The sequence below is a fragment of the Acinonyx jubatus genome, chromosome A2 (genome assembly GCF_027475565.1).
Source record: "Acinonyx jubatus isolate Ajub_Pintada_27869175 chromosome A2, VMU_Ajub_asm_v1.0, whole genome shotgun sequence".
Lineage (NCBI taxonomy): Eukaryota > Metazoa > Chordata > Mammalia > Carnivora > Felidae > Acinonyx > Acinonyx jubatus.
In genome coordinates, this window is record NC_069383.1 from 32513874 (window position 1) to 32535208 (window position 21335).

The 21335-nt window shown below is 39.7% G+C and overlaps 1 long non-coding RNA gene and 1 pseudogene across 8 annotated transcripts in view; one reads left to right on the forward strand and one right to left on the reverse strand.

Moving 5' to 3' along the window:
* Positions 1 to 21116, forward strand: part of LOC106970638 (uncharacterized) — a 99718-nt gene extending 78602 nt beyond the window's left edge. For 6 of the 8 annotated variants that reach the window (XR_008296694.1, XR_008296699.1, XR_008296700.1 and 3 more), the window contains 4 exons: positions 7915 to 8149; positions 14556 to 14600; positions 15691 to 15823; positions 20029 to 21116. This is a non-coding gene — a long non-coding RNA (uncharacterized LOC106970638). Of the gene's footprint in view, positions 1 to 4386; positions 4486 to 7914; positions 8150 to 14555; positions 14601 to 15690; positions 15824 to 20028 lie in introns of all 8 variants that reach the window. The other 2 variants (XR_008296696.1, XR_008296698.1) reach the window with 1 other exon arrangement.
* Positions 6418 to 6917, reverse strand: LOC106970637 (ubiquitin-like protein FUBI; annotated as a pseudogene).
* Positions 21117 to 21335: the final 219 nt, after the last annotated feature.

Sequence of the window (21335 nt, forward strand, 5' to 3'; positions counted from 1 at the left end):
GGGTGAGTACAGCATAGCAATATATTTTGAGAGAGGGTGACCACATTCATATAACTTTTATTACAGTTTATTATAATTGTTCTATTTTACTATTGGTTGTTGTTCATCCCTTGCTGTGTCTAATTTATAAATTAAACTTTATCATAACTGTGGATGTAATGGAAGAAACATAGTATATATAGGTTCAGTACTATCTTTACCTTCAGGCATCCACTGGAGGCCTTAGAAGTGTCCCGATGGATGGGGGGGGGGGGGGTACTATATTTACAGAAAACAACGTGAATGTCTTAAATGTGTCCTGTCTCACATTGGAACATAATGACCACAAACACAGTAAAAGAGCTGCCTCAGAAGTTATATGACCCATTTGACAATATGCTTGCTTGTCACCTAGTTATCTTGTGGGAACTTCCTTGCCAATAATCTTTCCTCCTTGGCTCTGACCTTATGGTTGAGAGGTATCAGACAATTCAGTACTAGGACTTCAATTTTTTTGATCAATATTCATTTCTGAGAAGACTTGCTATTTCTGTGGCTCTGCTTGCTCATTCGCTTTTTTTAAGTAATCGAATATCCCCTTTGCAATAATCTATAAAATGCATAATGCCTCCTGGGCATATGTGATTTTTCTTTTAAGAGTAGCATAGTTGCACTTAGGTGTCTCTGCGCTGCTTCTGTTGTCTGGCTGAGCAAGAGATTGTCATGACTCCTACTGAGAGTTTCTGCTGGCGAGTGCCACACTTTTTCTTCTTCCATAATCAGAGAGCATCTGATTGTTTAAAACCAGAGGTAATACAAGTTAATGGGTCTGGAGAGCGCCATGGGATGTCTTGGAGGGCTCCTCTGAAGTGTTGGGTTTGCATAAGGATTAAATATTGAGACATGGCTTGAATACTGATTTAGGAGATTTGGAAGAGAAATTGGAAAGAAAAAAAAAAAGTCAGTTTCCATCAGCCAGTATGTTCATTCATCCTGTATCAGGCATGAGAGAAGAGTGAAGGCTGTCAGCTCCATTAAATGGTCTCATTTGTTTGAGGGAAGTGGGTATAGTTGTGACAACTCAAATGAAGGTGATTTTGTTGAAATTGTTACACAGTTGTAGGCAAAGCAGACTTGCTGCCATTCAAAGCAAAGGACACTGGGCAAACCACTGCAGTGGAGGTGGGTTCAAATGCTCACAAAAGAGGAGATACTCCATTTTCTACCTCTAGCATCTATAAAATGGGACAGGTTGCATTTTGATCAAGAGTTTGAAAAATCTGCTTATTTCAAAATAGGGTTTTATTTTGGGCATCTGAGGAGAAAGGTTTAAACCTAAGATTTTGTAGCAAATTTTACATGTGTTGGCCAAGTAGAAAAGGACTCGTGCTAGGTATATCCTTAGCCATTCACATTCGTCACCATAAAATATAGCCTCACTAGCACAGACGGAAAGAATGGCTCAGCTTTTCACAAAACTTTTAGGAGATACTGTGTGTGTGTGTGTGTGTTTAATGTTTATTTATTTATTTTTGAGAGAGAAAGAGAGAGAGAGATGTGTGATGATGGGGGAAAGTGCATGAGCATGGGTGGGAGGGGTGAAGGCGGGGGGGGGTGTGGAATGGGGCCGGGGTGGGGGGGGGGGGAGGAGCAGAGAGAGAGGAAGACAAGAGAATACCAAGCAGGCTTCACAGTGTCAGCGCAGAGCCCAATGTGGGGCTCAGACTCAGGAACCTGAAATCATGACCTGGGCCCAAATCAAGAGTTCGATGCTCAACCAACTGAGCCACCCAGGTGCCCGGATACTGTGTGCTTTGTATGGAGTATTTTAGGATCTTAATCTGTTCAGATGAGAAGCAATGGATACTATTGTATCATAAACACTTAAAAAAAAATAGATGACCACCACCTAAAGGATTGTCAGTTTTTTTACCACTCTGATTTTAAAAAAGGAAGAAATAGAACTGTTTCATAAAAAAGGGTGCAGTATTTATCTTAGCCATTTTAAATATTGACAACACTATGTTTTTCAAATACTCTAACCACCTCCAGATGAAGCACCCTGCAACATTGTGAATTTAGGGATGATATAAATTTGGTCACAGTGTGATCAGTGATTGGCCAGCCTCGCATTTCATTTACCTAGCAAATTGTTACCCCACAATCCATGCATCTGGAGTTTGATCTAGGGTATGATGGATTTTTACTTTGTGGTGAAAACTGTTTCAAAACCAATCAGTAACTCTTAGGACCCTACATATTCCTCATGTTCCTTCAGGTATACTTGGAAAGGAAGAAAGTATTATAGGCAGTGTCAGATTTAGAGACATTATTATGATTCAGAAGGAAGAATGGTAATGAGAGTTCTGAGACTGAACTCAACTTTCTCTGATGACCTTGCTTCCTTTCATAGATGGGCAGAAGGGATGAAAAGGACTAGCAATATTGGGGGTGGGTATGAAAACCTTAATTTTTCTAATTAAAGATAAATTTCTTCTTGAAAATTTGTCTCTTCCACATTAACTCATCTTGTTGGAGATGATGGTCAGTTTTACATAATTCCCTCCCCTTCCTCCTTTGCTTCTAACCAGATGGTGTGTAGGTACCAGAATACTTGTGAAACCTTGTGACCTCGAGGGATAGTTGTCTGATCCACATGCTGACCTGGGATGGTCCCTGATGGCTCTGGGTGCTTCATTCCCTGTGGTCATTATGATATTCTAAAGCAATGGGTTCCATCTGTATTTGGGTCAAGTCAACAGCTGTTACTATTGATGTTTGTGGTCCCTGTCATAGCCTCTGGAAGTGACATCTACATGCCTCATCCCCACCTGGAGAACCCACAAGTCCATGTACTCTCTCAACAGTTTTAGCCCCTGGTGGGGGTGGTGATGGGGGTGGAGGGGAGGGTTCTGGACCTTTCCTTGGCTTGCATAAATCCTAGAGAACCAGGAGCAAATGCTCCCTTGAGATTCCCTACTGACATAAACACAGATAATTGCTGTCTCACCCCATGTCAATCAGTGCAGATCACTTTGGTGCCAGTTGGGAAGAGAAGTGTAAGCCCTCTTTGCTCTCAGATCTCTCCACCTTTCCTTTCCTCCAACCTCCACCCCAGCTCCCAGTCAGGATTTCCACCCTGGAAGAGGGGAAGGGCCAAAACACTATCAGAGGCACCACACTCACCTCATTTGTGTCTCCTTTCCTCATTCTCTCGTGCAACTAGACATTGTCTCTAAAAAGATCATAATGTACATCCTTTCTCCCCTATAGCTTATAGTAAATCTCTATGCTTTATGATTCTAGACCTTTAAGGGGAAGCTTTAAGAATTTAGAAAATCCTTTTCTTTCTCCAGTGCAAGGCTATTGTTACAGGAAGCCTATGCTTCCATGATTTTTGTACCTAACTTTTAGCAGTTTATTTTGAGACCTAAAGATGAATACTTTCTTCTTTGCTCTTGGCTGGTTCTGCTTATGCTCTGAAGTAATCGTGGCTTCATTCTTGTTGGGTAAAGGGTTAGACAATAACAATTATCAGAAGTAAAGATTATGTGAGATAATATTTCAAAATATCCTATTATGAAATTATTAACAACTTGCAATTATTCCCAAGTATAATTATATTCTTCTTCAGGGACAAGCATGATAGACAAGTTATAAGAAGTGAAGTAGGGGTGCCTGGGTGGCTCAGTCAGTTAAGCATCTGACTTTGACTCAGGTCATGATCTCATGGTTTGTGAATTCGATTCCTGCATCGGACTCTGCTGTCAGCACAGAGCCCACTTCGGATCATCTGTCCTCCACTATCTCTGCCTCTCCCTTGCACATGTTGTTTCTCTCAAAAATAAATAATGAAAACATTTTTAAAAAGAAAGTAGTATTCAGTGATAGAGTGAAATCATGCTATGAAACAAGTTTGAACAACATAGACTTTCTGCATTTTAATTCATATGGGCCTAGGTGAAGAGAGGGACTAGGAAATAGGTTGGATTAATGTATAGCAGGCATCACATAACAAGTTATGATGTTAAATTTATATGTTGGCCAGGTTAGTTTACTAACATTACCCCTACTCTCTCAAGACCTTCTCTGGGATGCAAACATCTGGATTTGGTGACAGACAGCTGAGAGCAGTAGGATTGAGTTATTCACTAGGAATAACTCTGATTAATCTGCTTTAAGTAAGGACTAACTTCCAGGCAACCATCTATGCCATTACTAGAACCTGGAAGTTCCCATTTATATTCAAAGTCAAGGGTGAAAAGCGAAATTTACTTTGAAACAGCAAAACGTATTTTAGTCTCTCCCTTACTTTCAAAAGGTAAGCACTTCTAAGTAGCAACTTCACTTGTTTTCAAAAGATTAAGAATATACGTATCTTGTCTATGTCCTCTGATTTCTTCAGAGCGGAAGATTGTACCTTTATAATAAGATAGAGAGTCTTTAAGAGGAGTGGCCATGCAATACACATATTGTGTATCCCTGAGAATGCCTAACAAATATTGGGTATGTTCTAAATAAATTGGTATATTATACTCAATTAGTTGATTGATGTTCCATAACTTCATGGTAGATACAGAGAAATTGTTTAAATCATTTTGCATGATATATAGAATTTAGGATTTCCCTTGAACTTTGCAAATGGATGGGCATTACATTCGGAGAGAAAAGGAGGTTATAGTCAGTGGTAAGGCTACTGAGAGTGAATACAATGCATTATGAGAGCATGAACACATCCATAGTAGAAGGAGAAGCCAAATGTTGGAATGCTCAAAAGCAAGCAACAGAAGTAGTGATGTGACATGATGGAAGCAGGTTAGGTCTATATTTTCCATTTTCCACCTACGTGGAAGATAAATTGGGACCTAACAGTACAAAAGAAACAAGATGCTTTCTGGCTTTAGGTACCAGCTCCCTTTAGAATTACTGAATTCTAATTTTTTTTTTTCTGCTGGTATTCTCTCCAATTCCCTGTGATGGACTCTAACAATGGCTGCATGTATTCTGCATTGTTGCCATGACATCGCCTGTCATTTCTGATGTAATGTGGCTTAGTACCTAAGTCATAGTCATGTCTCCTGATTTTGTTATGCCTCTGATATCCATTACACTTAACTCCTCCCATTTCCTTTGCTACTCCCATCATATATTACACTCTGTTATTTGCTCCACGAAGCAGCAAGCTATTTCTTATCAGGGCTTTGCCAAAAATTATTATCACAGCCTATTACCCCCTTGGTTCCGACCATAAGTTATAGAGGGAGAGGAGGAAGCTAAGAAACAATCTGGATTTATATACACATAAACTGTTGTATTAGTTATCTATTGCTACATAATAAAGTATCCCAAAACTTAACAGCTTAAAACAGTATGCATTTATTATTTCATGGTTTCTGTCAGTTAAAAATTGAGGCTTAGCTGGGTCCTTTGGCCCAGAGTTCCTCATCAAGGTGCAATAAAGGTGTCAGCAAGGGCTGTGGTCTCATCTCAAGACTCAACTGGGGGAGGATCCATTTCCAGGCTCACTCACGTAGCTATTGGCAGGACTCCAATCTCTTGCCAAGACACTAGTTCCTTGTCACATTTGCCTTCCTTGCCACATGTGCCTGAACTGTCACATAGGGCAGTTCACAGCATGACAGCTGGCTTCTCTCAGAGCACCTGAGGGAGAGAGTGAGTGAGAGCCAGCAAGATGAGTCAAAGTTTTTTTGTAAATAAATCTCTGAAGTGCCATCTCATTGTTTTACCATTTTAGTAATATTCTATTTGTTAGAAGCAAGTCAGCTGGTCTAGCCCACATTCAAGGGGAGAGAATTACACAAGAGCATGAATACCACAGAGGAAAGATCACTGGGGCCATGTTAGAATCTGCCTACCACAACTGTGGAGAATTTCCCTACTTTTCTGGTGACCATACCCTTTTAAAATCTTGAGTTCCTTATGCAACTACCAGGCAAACTCAGACAAATATGAGTTTGGATAGGCTCTCACTCTCAGACTCCTGTTTTACAGTCTCTTCAGAAAAGGAATCTGGCAGCAATATACAAGATGGATTAAGGGAGGCTTAATGTGGGCTGGGGAAGTAAACCAAGAGACTATCATAATAGTACCGATGAAAAGTAGTAAAAAGTCCAAACCAGGATGGTGGTAGGGAGCATAAAGGGAGATGCAAAAGAGACAAAAAAAAAAAAAAATGAAGAATCAAAAATACTTGCTTCCAAACTGAATACAGAAAATGAAAAGAAAGGAACAATGATGACTTGGATTCTCAGGTGGCTCCAGGCTTCTGCTGGCATTTATGAAAAATGGGAAAATTTGGAAAGAAGTGCAGGTTTGGGGAAAAATGGTCAAATTTGATAGGCTAAATTTGAGGGGTTTTTGTTTTTGTTTTGACTCGACTAAGTGGCTTTATTGGGGAAAGCCAGGATTACAACGGACTTAAGAGTTGGCATTGAGGCCCTTCTTCTTGCAAAAGTGGGCACAACACTGACAAAGCAGCAGTTGTACTGCATCTGCCACTTGGCTCCACCTGTCTGTCTTCTTTTTCTCCTGTTTCACCACCTTGGGAGTCGGCCCTCTTACTTTCCCAGGAGGGGCCAGTGAACCATGGACTTTACCTCCAAGCATACGCCTAGCTACTTCCAGGGTGCTCAGAGCCTCCTCTCCACACTGACTTAGGGTAGCCTCATCCTCTAGCACTGTGCCTGCTGGGAGTACAACTTGATCTTCTGGAGCGATGCCCTCCAGCAAGGCTACATGGGCCTAGATCTGGGCGACCATGTCCTGGCTGGTCACTTGAAGGGTGTGTAGCTCCTGGGCATGGACAGAGAGCTGCATGTCCGCGACCAAACTACCACCACCACAACTGCTACTACGAAGATGGAGTCAAGAAAGAGGTTTGATTTATGAAGAACAGATATAATTTGCCTAGTTTTATGTCCGTTGGTCTCAGGTACACAAAGACTTAGAAAAGTCCCATGACTTTATAGACGCATAACATCTAGACAGCAGGGGAGAGTGACTGAAGCCAGGGACAGAGGTCAGGACAGAAGTTGTAGATTTATTTGCCATCAATATGGAAACTTTGACAGAAGATAGAGTCAGAGGAAGGCTCCAAGTAGGAAGGTAGAAGACAGAAGGGCCTTCCAATAATACTCTACATTTGAAATCTTCCCTGGGAGCTAGGTAGCCTCTGCACTATGGTGGGGTGGAGCTGTGTGCCAGAATGCTTCTCTGTCCAGTCAGACGCTTGCCTAACGAGTGGATTCTGCCTTGACATCAATACCACCAGCGCTGTGATCCCCGCACCTGCCACGGGGAAACAAAAGAAGATGAAGAGGAGTAGACATGCTTTATCTGAAAGAAAAACTATAGTCTGTTCTCCATAGAAAGCTTGTAGTCTTTGCAACAAAAGGAAATAAGAGAATAACCCTTAAAATTAAAAAAAAAAAAACCAAACCCAAACAACAAAATGAAGCCAATCAACCAAATAAACAGTCAAGAAACTCCAAAAGTTGTTGTTGTTGTTGTTGTTTTCAAAACTCCTCGAAATTATCAAACAAAAACGGTTATTTAAAGAAGTCTGAGGAGGACACCTGGGTACTAAGTGTTGCTTAACTCCTCCCCTTTTGTCCTTTCTCCTCCCCATTTACCCTCCTATCATTATTTTCTCTCCTGTCTCCTCATTCTCCCTATTTTGTCCTCTCTCCCCTGCAGAATGCTCCCACCCTCCAGTCGCTAATTCTAATTTTTTTTTAAGTTAAAAAACATGGAAGTTTATTGTAGGACACTTGGACAGTATGGGTAAATGGAATGGAAATGCTGGCAGTCATTTTGAGAATCATCTATGATGTGAATTCCAAAATTGCTACAAGCAGGATTTTATTCACCATGATGCTTTCTTTTGTTTCCTCTTTTCATTTTATTTATTTTCAGTTTCAGTTTCAAGAATGGATTCTCCATGTCTCAGGGATTTTAAATCTTGAGGAGATGATCTTACCTCATGACAGCCAGTCCAGTGTTTTTGCCACCTGACCAAACTTCCAGAAGGACCTTGATAACCAGCTTGATGGTCAGATTGTCCATTTCGATGACTTTGTCGGTATAGAGTTTCTCCAGAAGTTCACACAATGACTTGGCACCCTGGCTTGTGACATCATTGGCCTTCCAGGTATGGTATGTTCCTGTGGGGCCAGGCTCCCAAGGGGCAGGAGTGTGAGGGTGAGGATAGGTTGGGTTATGGAGGGAGGGTGGGGTGGGAAAGAGGCAGCCTCAGAAGCAGGAGCTTAAGCTCAGACTCCATGAGCCTAGGAGGCCCATAGGGAGAGGACTCCTGACTCCTGGCAGCAGGCGTGGAGAAAATGTATTGGTTTTCTCTTTTCTCTCAACTCATCTATAGCAGAGTCCAACAAAAGGCAAACAAAATGTTTTCTCAACAAATCTAAATAAAAACAATAATATAATTTCCATATTGTAGGATGCTATAAAAGAGGAATACTTCATTTCCAGTGTCTCTTAAAAATGAGGACTGTTAGTGTAAGGAATATTCTTTGGAATGCTTTTCTTTTTTTAAATTTAAGTTTATAGAATATGGAAATGACCAAGAGTATTAACATAAAACTTGATTATGGATATTTTGTAGGAAATAATTCAAAATGTCAAAAGAATTTTTAGCATGGAGTTTTTAGCATAGCAAAAATGTGTTACAGAAATGTGTAAAAATGAATCCGTGGATCTAATCGTGGTGTACACATACAATGAAATCTTATGCAGCTACTAAAAACACTTCTTTCCAAGTTTTCAATGATATATGGAGGTACCTAAGTAGGAAAAAAAAAAAAACAGTATATCTTAAAAGCAAGGTAAAAAATTGTGATCAATCTGCATGTATTGATATAGAGCCATTTTCAAGACAGATGACATAGCAAGTAGGATTTTTCATTGTCACAAGCTTTGTTTTACAAAAATACAGTTGACCCTTGAACAGCATAGCCTTGACCCCCACATGGGTCCATTTATGCACATTTTTTCCAAAAACACAGTCCAGTAAATGCATTTTCTTTCTTATGATTTTCTTAATAACATTTTCTTTTCTTTAGCTTATTTTGTTGTCAAAATACAGTGTATAATACATATAATATACAAAAATATGTGTTGACTGTATGTTATCTGTAAGGCTTCTGGTGAACAGTGGGCTATTAAGTAAAGTTTTGGGCAAGTCAAAAGTTATATGCCCCTAACCCCTGGAATAATGCAGGGGTTATATATATATACATATACATATATATGTATATGTATATATATATACATATATATGTATATGTATATATATATACATATATACACATATATATACATATATATGTGTATATATGTATATATATATACATATACATATATATGTATATATATACATATACATATATATGTATATGTATATATATATACATATATACACATATATATACATATATATGTGTATATGTATATATATATATACATATACATATATATGTGTATTTGTATATATATATATATTTGTAGGACACTTGTAGGACATATATATATAAATATATATAAATATATATATTTGCTTGTCCTTAATGGCTGTAATATCTGACTCTTATTCCCCATCATCCCTGATAGAAGAAGAAATAATTTAGTCATTTCTAAGTAGACTCTGTCAAAGGCAGTGATTTCTCAGTCAAGCAAATCGAGATGTTGGATGATGGAATTCTACCATAGTGTTGACCCTGCAACACCAGATGCCTTCACTACTGTGCTTGCCACAAGGCACATGCGCATTACTTTATTTTTTAGTTTTTTTAAATATTTATTTATTTTTGAGAGAGAGAGCAGGAGAGGCAGAGAGAGGCAGAATGAGAGAGAGAGAATCCCAAGCAGGCTCTACGTTGTCAGCACGGAGCCAGCTGTGGGGTTCAATCTCATAATCATGAGATCATGACCTCAGCCAAAATCAAGAGCCGGATGCTCAACTGACTGAGCCACCCAGGTACCCCTGTGCATTACTTTAGCTCTGTGTCCAAACCTCACTGTGGGTTCAACTGATTGGCAGATAAGTTACATGCTTCTCATGGTTTCAAGGCAATGTTAGAAATGTCATTTGTTGTTTTGTTTTACTTCCCAGCTTCTCTGATATATAATAGAACTTATATAGGGTTGAAACAATTTGATAATGGAACCATAAGTGGCTACAGCATCATCCCGGTTAGGATGACCAGATTGGTCTACAGTTTGAGGTTACTAACAGTGTACCAGTCCCGTGGTACCTAATAAGTGATTTTAACAATGCAATTTAATTATTCAACTTGATTATTCAATTTGATTGAAAACGAATGACTTTAGTGGTTAAGTTTCCCTTCCCAATTATGCCAGATTTACCCCTGTGGAATTGCAAATATCTCTCAGAATGATAACATTTGTCAAATGAGACAGTGTATTCATTTAGCAATCACTCGGAGTATCCACCGAGCACCGTGTGCAAGATGATCAAGTAGAAATCGATTGTGTCTTATATTTGCACAGTACTTAGATTTTATAGAGCATGCCTACATGTCTTTTCTTACTTGATCCTAAAAATAGGTTTGTGAGGTGAACTGGGAAGAGATCCCCATTTCATAGATGAAGAAACAGGGGATCAGAGTTGAACCATTTGCCCTAAATCAAACCAGTAGTATATGGTGATGTTGGGACCAGGACTTAGCTGAGGATATATTGGGTACTGTTTCTAGTATTTCACATTGTCACATTTTCTATTGACTCTATAAAGAGGTTTTTGTAGGGAGGCTGGAGAAAACCTGAGGAATGGGAAGGAGACATGTCTCAAATGGTGAGGATGAGGGAGGGCATCTTTTAGGAGAGGCTAATAGAGCTGAGGGCCCATTCTTTTGCTAACTTCCCAACATTGGCCAGGGCCAGCCCTCCATGAGTAGGTACATCTCCAGCTCAGATTCTGTACCTTCTTCTGTCCCCCCTATGCAGCCTTTTGTGTGTCCCTGGCCAAAAAATACCCTGACCATTAGAAAAAAGTTACAGGTTATGAGATCCCACAAGATCCCACTTGTCAAGGAACACTATAAACATCTGTGGTGCAACAGCCTTGGAAATGGAGCTTTCCTTCATTTTCAGAAGAACTCTGTGAACCTCTCTACCTCTGATCTGTAAACACAGCATTCTCTTTAGGGCCAGAGACTTCTTTGGTGTGTGCTGAAAGGACAACAAAGACTGGAAAAACAAGCCCACTGATTCTGAGAAAAACCACAGTCTAAAAGTCACAGCCTTTCTGCTAATATTTTGTATTCTTAATGTTTGTCATGGTACTTGGGAATAATTCACTAAGGCACCATTAGATTTACATAAAGACAGTAGGCTTTCTGCAATCACAGATGAGGAGTGGGTGGGAGGTAGGAGGTGATGAGAGCAAGGTGGTCCATGTAACACAGCAGAAGCCTCTAGTTTTCTATAGCAGCTCAACACCCAGTGTCAGCAAAGGAAAAGAACAAAGGGATGAAGACAAAAAACACCATGTCTTTTGCAGGAGAAAAGAGTGAAGGTGGAAATTCTGCTAAATAATTTTAACTACATGAGGCTACCTGTTTAGCGAATCATCAGGTTCTTCCATGTGTGTCTCTCAGGAAAATGTTTTCACATTGGTGTTTGCTAAACTAAGCACATTGTGATTGTTAAGCTAAAGTTGTGGGTTTAGTTAGTTACTTGTTTGTGTATTCATTTATACTTGGCTTTGTTCTAAAAATGCTTTGAGGTGACAGTGTCCAATAGCTCATTGAGCTTTGTGCATTGATCATATTTAGCCAGTTATTAAAAGCACAACTGATCATTTCAAAGGGTACCTGTATGAATAGAAGAGTATAGATTTATTACCATAACTAGGAAAACATGCCAGAATGTTTTTTTTTTTTTTTTTATCATTAAACTAACAATAGGTCTGCAGCCATTTCAGCGATAGATGATGGTAGGACAATTTTAGATAAAAATGATCAACAGCATATATGCCCCAAAGGATCATGAAGGCCCATTGAGGCTGACAAACTCAACTGCCATGCCCCTGGTAGACCCAGAAGTGCATTCCTGTGATCCTCAGTCTCAGAGAAGTTTGGCCCAAACCAATGCTTCTTTTATCAGATAAACTATAGCATAGAAGTGCTGAGATGTCACTAGAGACTGAACAAGATGTTTACATAATTACTGATCATTTCATTCCATCTCATTTTAATCTCAAACCAATTTGGGTTCTCTCCAAGGTTCAAGAACAAAACATTTATTATGGCAGAGTTGCAAAATGGCTAAAAGTGAAATCTCTGTGTTTAGAGAGATGGGTTTGAGGACTACTGCAACCACTTTCTAGCTAGTTCTGTAGCCAGTGCTATGGGTTTGGACAAGTCCCTTAAACTGTCAGTGCCTTAGTTTCCATATTTGAAAATGGGGTAATAATAACACCTACCTCATCATCCTGTTGTATCAAATGAAATAACACTTGTAAAATGCTCAGGCACAATGTGAAAGTTTGTTGATGTTGGCTACTTAGGCCTTTCAGATGTGAAGATATCTTAGTCCATTAGGACTGCTATAACAAAAGGCCATCAACTGAGTGGATTATAAACAACAGAAATTTATTTCTCACAGTTCTGGAGGCTGAGAACTCTTAAGATCACAGTGCCAGCAGATTCAATGTCTGGTGAGAAACTGCTTCCTGATTCATAGGCACTGTGTCCTCACACAGCAGAGGAGTGAGGAATTCTATGAGGTCCCTTTAAAAGGTCACTTATAGGGGTGCCTGGGGGCTCAGTCGGTTGAGTAACTGACTTCGGCTCAGGTCATGATCTCATGGCTTGTGAGTTTGAGCTCCACGTCGGGCTCTGTGCTGACAGCTCAGAACCTGGAGCCTGCTTCAGATTCTGTGTCTCCCTCTCTCTCTGCCTCTCCCCCACTCGTGCTCTGTCTCTCTCTGTCTCAGAAATAAATAAACATTAAAAAATTTAAAAAAAATAAAATAAAAGGTCACTTATCCCATTTATGAGGCTTCCATGATAATGACCTAATCACCTCCCAGAGGTCTTACCTCCAAATACTATCACATTAGGGATTTGGATTTAACATATGAACTGGGGGGAGGGAGAGAGATACAAATATTTAGTCTATAGCACAAGATGATTAAATAATCTGCCCTGTAGGAGCTTGTATTAGTTTGGGCTCTCCAGAGAAACGGAACCAATAGCATATGGAGGGAAAGATTCTTTTTTTTTTTTTCCATCAGACATTTTTTAAAAGCTAAGACACTTTTTCCAGTCTGGGATAAATATCTTTAGTTTCGGTAGCATACATTAAGTGGCACTAATTACAGTGGCAGTAATTATAAGGTGACTAACATGAAACCACAGTATAACTTTGCCACCGCCACATAGACTTGGCCTTCCTGTCTGAGCACATTTTTTTTAAAAACTGGATACTCGCACCAAAACTATGCCAATGAAATCTGTTAAGGAGTAAAACTCCTCTAAGTGGTGACTCACTAGAGTACCTAGATATAAATATAGATTCAGATTTACTGTAAGAAACTGGTATAGATAGAAAGAGATTTACTCTAGATATAGAGAGATTTACTATAAAAAAAAATCTGAGAAGGAAGCCGAGAAGTTTAAGACCTACAGTCATCAGCAAGCTGGAGACCCAGGAGATACAATGGCGTAAGTTCCGATCTGAAGCTGAGGCAAAAGGTAAGAAGACCAAAGGCCCAGCTTGGAGTCAGTCAGGTAGAGAGAAGGGATTCTTTCTTATTCAGCCCTTTATTCTACTCAAGCCTTCAATGAATTGGATTAGGCCCACCTTCCCTAGGGAGGGTGATCTGCTTTACTTTGTCTACAGATTCAAATGTTGATCTCATCCAGAAACACCCTCATGGACATACCCAGGAATCATGTTTAACCCAATATCTGGATACTCTATGGCCCACTCATGTTGACACATAAAATTAACCATTAGAGTTTGCAGTGAGGTACAAAAGACGGATATGTAAGTAAGTATTACAAAGAAATAAAGGAAGTGTAGAATTAGAAGAATATACAAAGAGCTGTGAGAGTCCTGACAAGGGAGACTCCCATGAACCTGGGGTGGCTGGGGAAGGTTTCCAGATGTTTGGGTGCTTGGCCTGAGGTTTGCAGTGTGGGGAGGAGTTTTCCACGTGTCTAGGAAAATGGAAGGGGCACAGGACTCTGGGCCATTTCTCACCTACTTAGTCGCTAACACACTAGTCCAAGCAACTTCCATTTCCCCTACACTCTCCTGCTAGCCTTCTACCTGGACTCCTTGCCTTTGCTCTTTGTACCTCGACCATTAATTATCCACACAACAGCCTATGGAGAGGACTTAAATCCATCAGTCAACTCATGGTACACCCTGCTGTTAATGATCTAGTAATTTTCCATAATACTTGGTAGAAAATTCAAAGCCCTAACACTACAATGCCCCATATGATATGACTCCCCATCACGTCTCCTGCCTAATTTCCTGTGACTTCCCTTCTCTGTTGTTGGTTTCAGATGCAGAGACCTTCCGTGAGTCTGACGACCTGCTTTCACTTCAGGGTATTTGTTTCTACCCAGAACACTTTTCCTACAAATAGTCATATGGCACTCTCTCTTACTACATTCAGGTTTTCGTCCAGAGTCAGCATTCTTCAATGGCACAACATCCCTGTTGTCAGTTTATCCTGCTTTCTATAGTTTGTATAGTCAGTTTTGTTGTTTTGCACCTATCTGGAAACCTTCCTGGACGAGGTGATGCTTGAGTTGTATGTTGAAGGATGAGATAGCAGGTAAGAAAGAGGGAGAAGAGAATCCCAGGCCAAAGGAACAGTATGTGCAAAGGCTCAGCATCAAGAAATAGAATGCCACCTTGGAGAAATGCAGGTGGTTCCATTGGGGTAAAAAGTGCAGCATGGGTGAATGAGAGAAAGGAGCTAGAGGAAGACAGGGCCATCTGTTGACATACTAACAGTGGTGCCTGTAGGCCCACTGCATCTGCCAACACCCCATCCTTCCTCCTTCATTCAGAGGGGCTGGTCTCAGATTTCATGTCTTAGAGCAGTGTTTCTCAACCTTTCTTTCATATTGTCACTCCACCCAAGTAGTCTATTTAAACATTTTTTTTCTGACACCACTCCCTATGAAACTTTAATACCACAGGTATGCTGTGTATGTGTTTATCTACTGTATATGCTTATCTGCACTTTTTATATAAAAATAGGATTTTCTCCTGAAAGCCGGTTTTCACCTCTATTGAGAATGTATGTTTTATAATTTTCACTGATGGCATGATTTTGTCTCTGTCTTGTCTCCTCTGTCTCTGTTTCCTTCAGACATACAGTTTCCAGGGAGCATCTAAATACAATAGGATATCACAGATGTGACAATCTTTGAGCCACTGTAGCATAGTAGTAACTAAACTTACATAAAACTGGAGTGATTTTTCTTTAATACCCTGATAATTCTGCCCTGTCCCTCATATCTGGACCACCTTATTCTACATCAATGCTTCTTAGAGGCATTTGAGACTCTGAAACGTTCCAAGGAATGTCACATATCAGATCCTTAGAGCTCTGCCTTCAGTGATAACTGATTTATTCAGATGCTATTTATCCTCAAAGTCACTCCTCTGTCTCCCCACCCCGACCAGGGAAGCGAGCTGAAAACACCTGCAAAGGGCACAGGAGGAAAGCAAAAAGACCTCTGAGTAACCAGCCTGAATTCTACACTGCAGCAAAGCTTGTGTATTTTTTTAAAAAAATCAGTTTTTCCAGCTGTTGAATGTAAGTATTGAATCACTAAATTGTACACTGAAATTAATATTATACTGTATGGTAACTAACTGGAATTTAAATAAAAATGAAAAAGAAAAAGAATAGAACTAAATAAAAGGAAAGATATGCCATGTTTATTTAAAAAATCAGCTTTTGGGGGCACCTGGGTGGCTCAGTCAGCTAAGCATCCCACTTCAGCTCAGGTCATGATCTCGTGGTTCATGAGTTTGAGCCGCACATCGGGCTCTGTGCTGACAGCTCAGAGCCTGGAGCCTGCTTTGGATTCTGTGTCTCCCTCTCTTTCTGCCTCTCCCCTATTTGTGCTCTGTCTCTGTCTCTCTCTCTGTCTTAAAAATAAATAACATTAAAATTTTTTTCAAAATCTGCTTTTTTATACAATATCTATTTACATTTAATATACACAATTCTATTAAGATTTGTAAACTCATTTCCAAACTCATGATTGATTTGGGGTAGCAAAATAGAAAAGGGAGAAAAGGGCTGATGATAACAAGTAAAATACAGAAAAGCAGTGCTAATCATGTTTAATAATATGAAAACATGTCAGTCTAGGCCCAGTTAGTACTGGGGCAAGTGAACCCAGGTATGTCACCAGGATTTTACTGGTTATAATGTTGTTCCTAAATGGTCATATGACCTTTTGTTTAGGAAAACAGAATATGAATCTTATTTTCCAAAGCTTCCAACTAAGAATAAAGTTCTTTGCTTAAAATAATAAAGCTTCCTCTAACTGGAAAATTTAGCTATCCATAAGGACTTATCTCCATGAGGATCCTAGGCAGTGTCTGGTTTTAATAATTGCAGGAGCTGTCACATGGAAATAAATGCAGGGTGTTCAAAGGTTCCATGAGACAAAATACAGACTTTGCTCATTTGGAGTAATGATATATGGTATGAGTGAATCTGAAATGAAAAAATTAAAAGGTTATTGTTTTACGTGTCCAAAATTTAAAAAATATAATTCCATATCACAAGTAGCTTCAACACTGGTCAGCACATGCTGTGATAAAAGCTTAGCTAATTCCCTTGATGGTGATAATGGAAACTAAATGTGTACAGAGACTTACTTACATCAATATATGTAAGCGAGTTACTCAATGATTGAGGAGTGTTGCATAGCTAGCAGAATTGTGTTCAGGTTAATATTGCCTGCAGAGATAATAAGCCATTAGGATAAATTCTTCACTTCCCCCTAATCTAATACCTGAGCTTCATTGAGAGAAAAATAAAGCAATATCTCAGTTGCAGTTGCAGTAGCAGTAGGATGATCCCCGAAAAGGACTTTGGGATCAAGAATCAAACAAGATCGGGGTGCCTGGTGGCTCAGTCAGTTAAACATCTGACGTTGGCTTAGGTCATGATCTCATGGCTTGTGGGTTCGAGCCCGTGTCAGGCTCTGTGCTGATAGCTCAGAGCCTGGAGTCTGCTTTAGATGCTGTGTCTCCCTCTCTCTCTGCCCCTCCCCTGCTCTCTCCCTCTCTCTCTCTCTCAAAAATAAATCAACATTAAAAATAAGAAGAATCAAACAAGATCAATTTGTTGAATATGGCTGGGTGATGTGGATGGGGGTGGGGTACAGACACATTCTGGCCCACAGGTGATCGATTATAACTCTTCCACCTGTATTATCAATAGAAAGATGACAATCAGTTTAGTCACAAAGGTGGGCACTTTTCTTTCTTTTTTTTTTCTAACCAGTCACCCAGGTGGTTTCAGTGAACTTTTCTCAGAATTGACCGAGTCAGGTTTATGAAATTGATTAAATTAGCTGCTCAAAAATAAACATACTGAGAGATTTAAAAATAAAATTGACCAAAAGCAAAGCTTAAAAAAAATCTTTCTTAATATAAGGTAGTATGGTAAAAACCCATCAGCATCAAAGTCTCAAGGGAGAGTAATTGTGGGTGAAGAAAAGGGACCAGATCCAAAGGGAAAAGACATGTGGCACCATTGGTTCTTTTTGCCTGCTGTCGCTCTCCTCTAGCCTGTGCAGCCAGTTGAGGGGTCCTCTGGCCTGCTTTCTAGACACCGGGCTCAGGAGGCTCTGAGGAGCTCCTTTATTTGGAGGAGATTCAAAGAAACTTTAAGGAGAAAGTGGCTGGTGATTTAACATAAAACCTTGACAAGGAGAAGGACTGGGTTATATGCCACAGCTGAGTTGTATTAATAAGAGGGAAACTCCCATTAATTAAACAATTTGCCCTGTTTCCTTTATTTCTATTTAACTATGACAACTTTAAAAATAAAAGCCTAGACTGAAAACATTTTTAAATTTTAGAGAGTCACTCTTGTGTAAATAATCCTTGAATTCCAAGCAGTGAATTTTATAAGGTAATTTCAAGGACTAACATTTTGAAAATGCAGAATTAGAGGCCATTATGTTCACCTTTCTTAAAACTCTCTTCTCCCTGGGATAAAGAAATTGTGGTTTATATACACAATGGAATACTACTTGGCAATGAGAAAGAATGAAATATGGCCTTTTGTAGCAACATGAATGGAACTGGAGAGTGTTATGCGGAGTGAAATAAGTCATGTAGAGAAAGAGAGACACCATATGCTTTCACTTTTATGTGGATCCTGAGAAACTTGACAAAAGACCATGGAGGAGGGGAAGGGAATAAAAAAAAAAGTTAGAGAGGGAGGGAGCCAAACCATAAGAGGCTCTTAAAAACTGAGAATAAACTGAGCGTTGATGGGGGGTGGGAGGGAGGGGAAAGTGGATGATGGGCATTGAGGAGGGCACCTATTGGGATGAGCACTGGGTGTTGTATGGAAACCAATTTGGCAATAAATTTCATATTAAAAAGACAAAAAACAAAAAAAAAGTCTCTTCTCCCTGATCTACACAATTAGTTTCTGGTTCTTTCCTACCTGCCTGACCACTCCTGTTAGCTATGTCTACTTTTTCCTTGTCAGAACCCACATCAATGCATTCCCCATGGTTTTAGTCTTGGCACCTCTTTGCCTTCTCCCTCTAAATACTCTGTCTTCGGAGTTTGGTTTACTTCATGGATTCAACTATTACCCATATTCTATAAGAATGCTATATGAAAAGAAAAGAAAAAAAGTTTTCCAAAGAATAGTCCTTACACTAATAGCCCATGGTTATAAGAGAAACTGGAAATGAAATAGCCCTCTTTATGGTATTCTATGATATGAAAATTCTACAGTAGTCTTATTTATATTTTCCCAGAAATCATTTTACTTACCCTTGTTTGACTCTGCTGTGACTGAGTTCAGAGAGAATAAAGAACTCTCTCCATCATGATGGATGAACTGCCAACCTGAGTAAACAAGTTACTCTCAAAGATGTACTGTAGCACAACAACATGGCATTGACATTTTGGCCTTAATTTAAGTGAAAATGTGATTTTTAAAACTCAGAATTCATCTAATTTTTTTCATCATTGAAATTAAGATTTAATGCACTTAAAGGGCTAAAACTGACACAACTTTTACAGAACATGTAAAAATATAAATGTATAAAAATAGTAGAAGCTCAGTGGATAACCTAGAGGTGGGTGGGGCTAGACTTTTCCAATCTGTTTACACAGATGGCCAAGATAGTCATTTGGTGCCTGGGTCTTTGGTAATTCATGGGATGGGATTCTCCTAGATCTTCCCACCTTCTATTCCCTGTGTGATTTCTGTCAAAACCGGACCAGTTTATCTTTCAAGTACCAGGGGCCCTGAATGTGAGCTGAGGAGGGCAAGAATGCCACCTAGCCAGCTGCAGGGATCAGGTTGGAATTCCTGTTCCCATCAGGATCCCAGGGACTCTGAGCTGGGACTTCAGCTCTGGCTCTTGGATCTGCCTCTCACCCACCCCACCCTCCAAGCAGGATCTAACTTGCCTTCATCCACACCCCCAGCAATGGGAGATACTATACGAATTAGACTGGAGGAGGCAGTAGGAGGGAAGACAGAAGGGCAAGGGGATGAGAAAGCTACGGAGGGAGAGCAGAGGAGAAAGGAGAGGAGTTGGAAACACGCTGCTTCCAGATATCTTCCTCAGATTTCAGATGAGCCTGCCTCTTGTTTGATAACTTTGAGGACTTTTTTTTGTTAACAGCCTTTGGGTTTTTTGTCTGATTGGTTTGTTAGTTTGGATTTTTGTGTGTTTGTTGGTTTGTTTTGTTAGATTTTTTTTTTTTAATTTTAAGAGTTGTTTTATTTTATTTTGTTGCCAGGACTTCAGGAAGCGTTCCCAAGGCCCCATCTGATGCAAAGTCCTCCACTGTGCTTCACCACTGCTTGTCTTTACCCTGATCCCAGCACAATGGCTCTGCTTGTTGTCTGGTTTGCCACGTCTGTTGTTAATTTAAACCATCAGGAGGTCAGGGACGACTCTATTTTGTTTGAATGGCATGCGTTCACCGGAAAATAATCTTCTCTCCAATGTAGAATCCCGAGCATGAGAATTCTCAAGACACACTAGGTCAAGAGTGAGAGGAAAGTACAAAATATATGTTCACTGTCTTATATGGCGTTTCTTCTTGTGAACATATGGGTATAATCGTAGCTCAATAAAAGATGTGCTCCAATTATCTCTCTTTGGTCCTCCCTTTGAAATACTCCCTAATTGGTAACACATTTGCTTAGCCACTCTACTAGGTAGTTACTACTTAAAAACTGGAGAATTTTTAAGAGTTTAGCAGAACATCTGGGAGCTGTGAAAACTGATTTTGGCTGAACTTCTCTTTGTTTTTTTCCAGTGTTTGGTTTTTTTTTTTTTTTTTTTTTCCTATACAATTACACTTGCATCCAACTTCTGTCAAACCTGGTTGTTCGGGAATTTTAGCCGTAGTACTCTTATTCCTCACAGAACCCTAGAAACCTGAGCATTGATCTTTCCTCCTTGTCTCCAGCCCATATCTGAGTCTGGCATTTATTATTTTCTTCAGCTGTAACATTTTAATCCATTCATAACTTTGCTTATATCTCTGACTTGGAGATCTTGGGCCATCTTTTAATTTATTCTTTTATGCACTCGTTCATTCACGTGTTCAACAAATATTTACTGAGTTGCCTTGGCACCACTAGAGATAAAAGATGAATAATGGTTCCTGCCCTCAAAAACTTTACTATGGGGAAATAGTCAAACAATCCATTAAAATACAACAACATAAATGCTATTTATTCATTCAGGTAGTCTCTGGGTTCCTACTCTGTCCCAGCACTGTGCAAGGCAGATGTTACAAATAGATTGCCATATAGGAGGAATACCTAATGGGGGAAGGGGAAGTCTTCCAGAAGAGATGATCCCAAGTTTGGTCCTGAATGATGAAGAGGCTCTAACCAGGGAAGTTGGAGGCAGAGAAACAAGGAGGGATTATTATGTTCACAGCAGAGGGAGCAGCATCTAAAAAGTTTTAGAAGGAAGAAAGATGTGCCAAGGGCATTGCAAGCTCTTGGCTATGGCCAGGAACTGTGTCATAGTAGCATTTATCAAATATATGCTGAATGAAAGAGTAGAGAGAAATAATGCTGTAGAAGC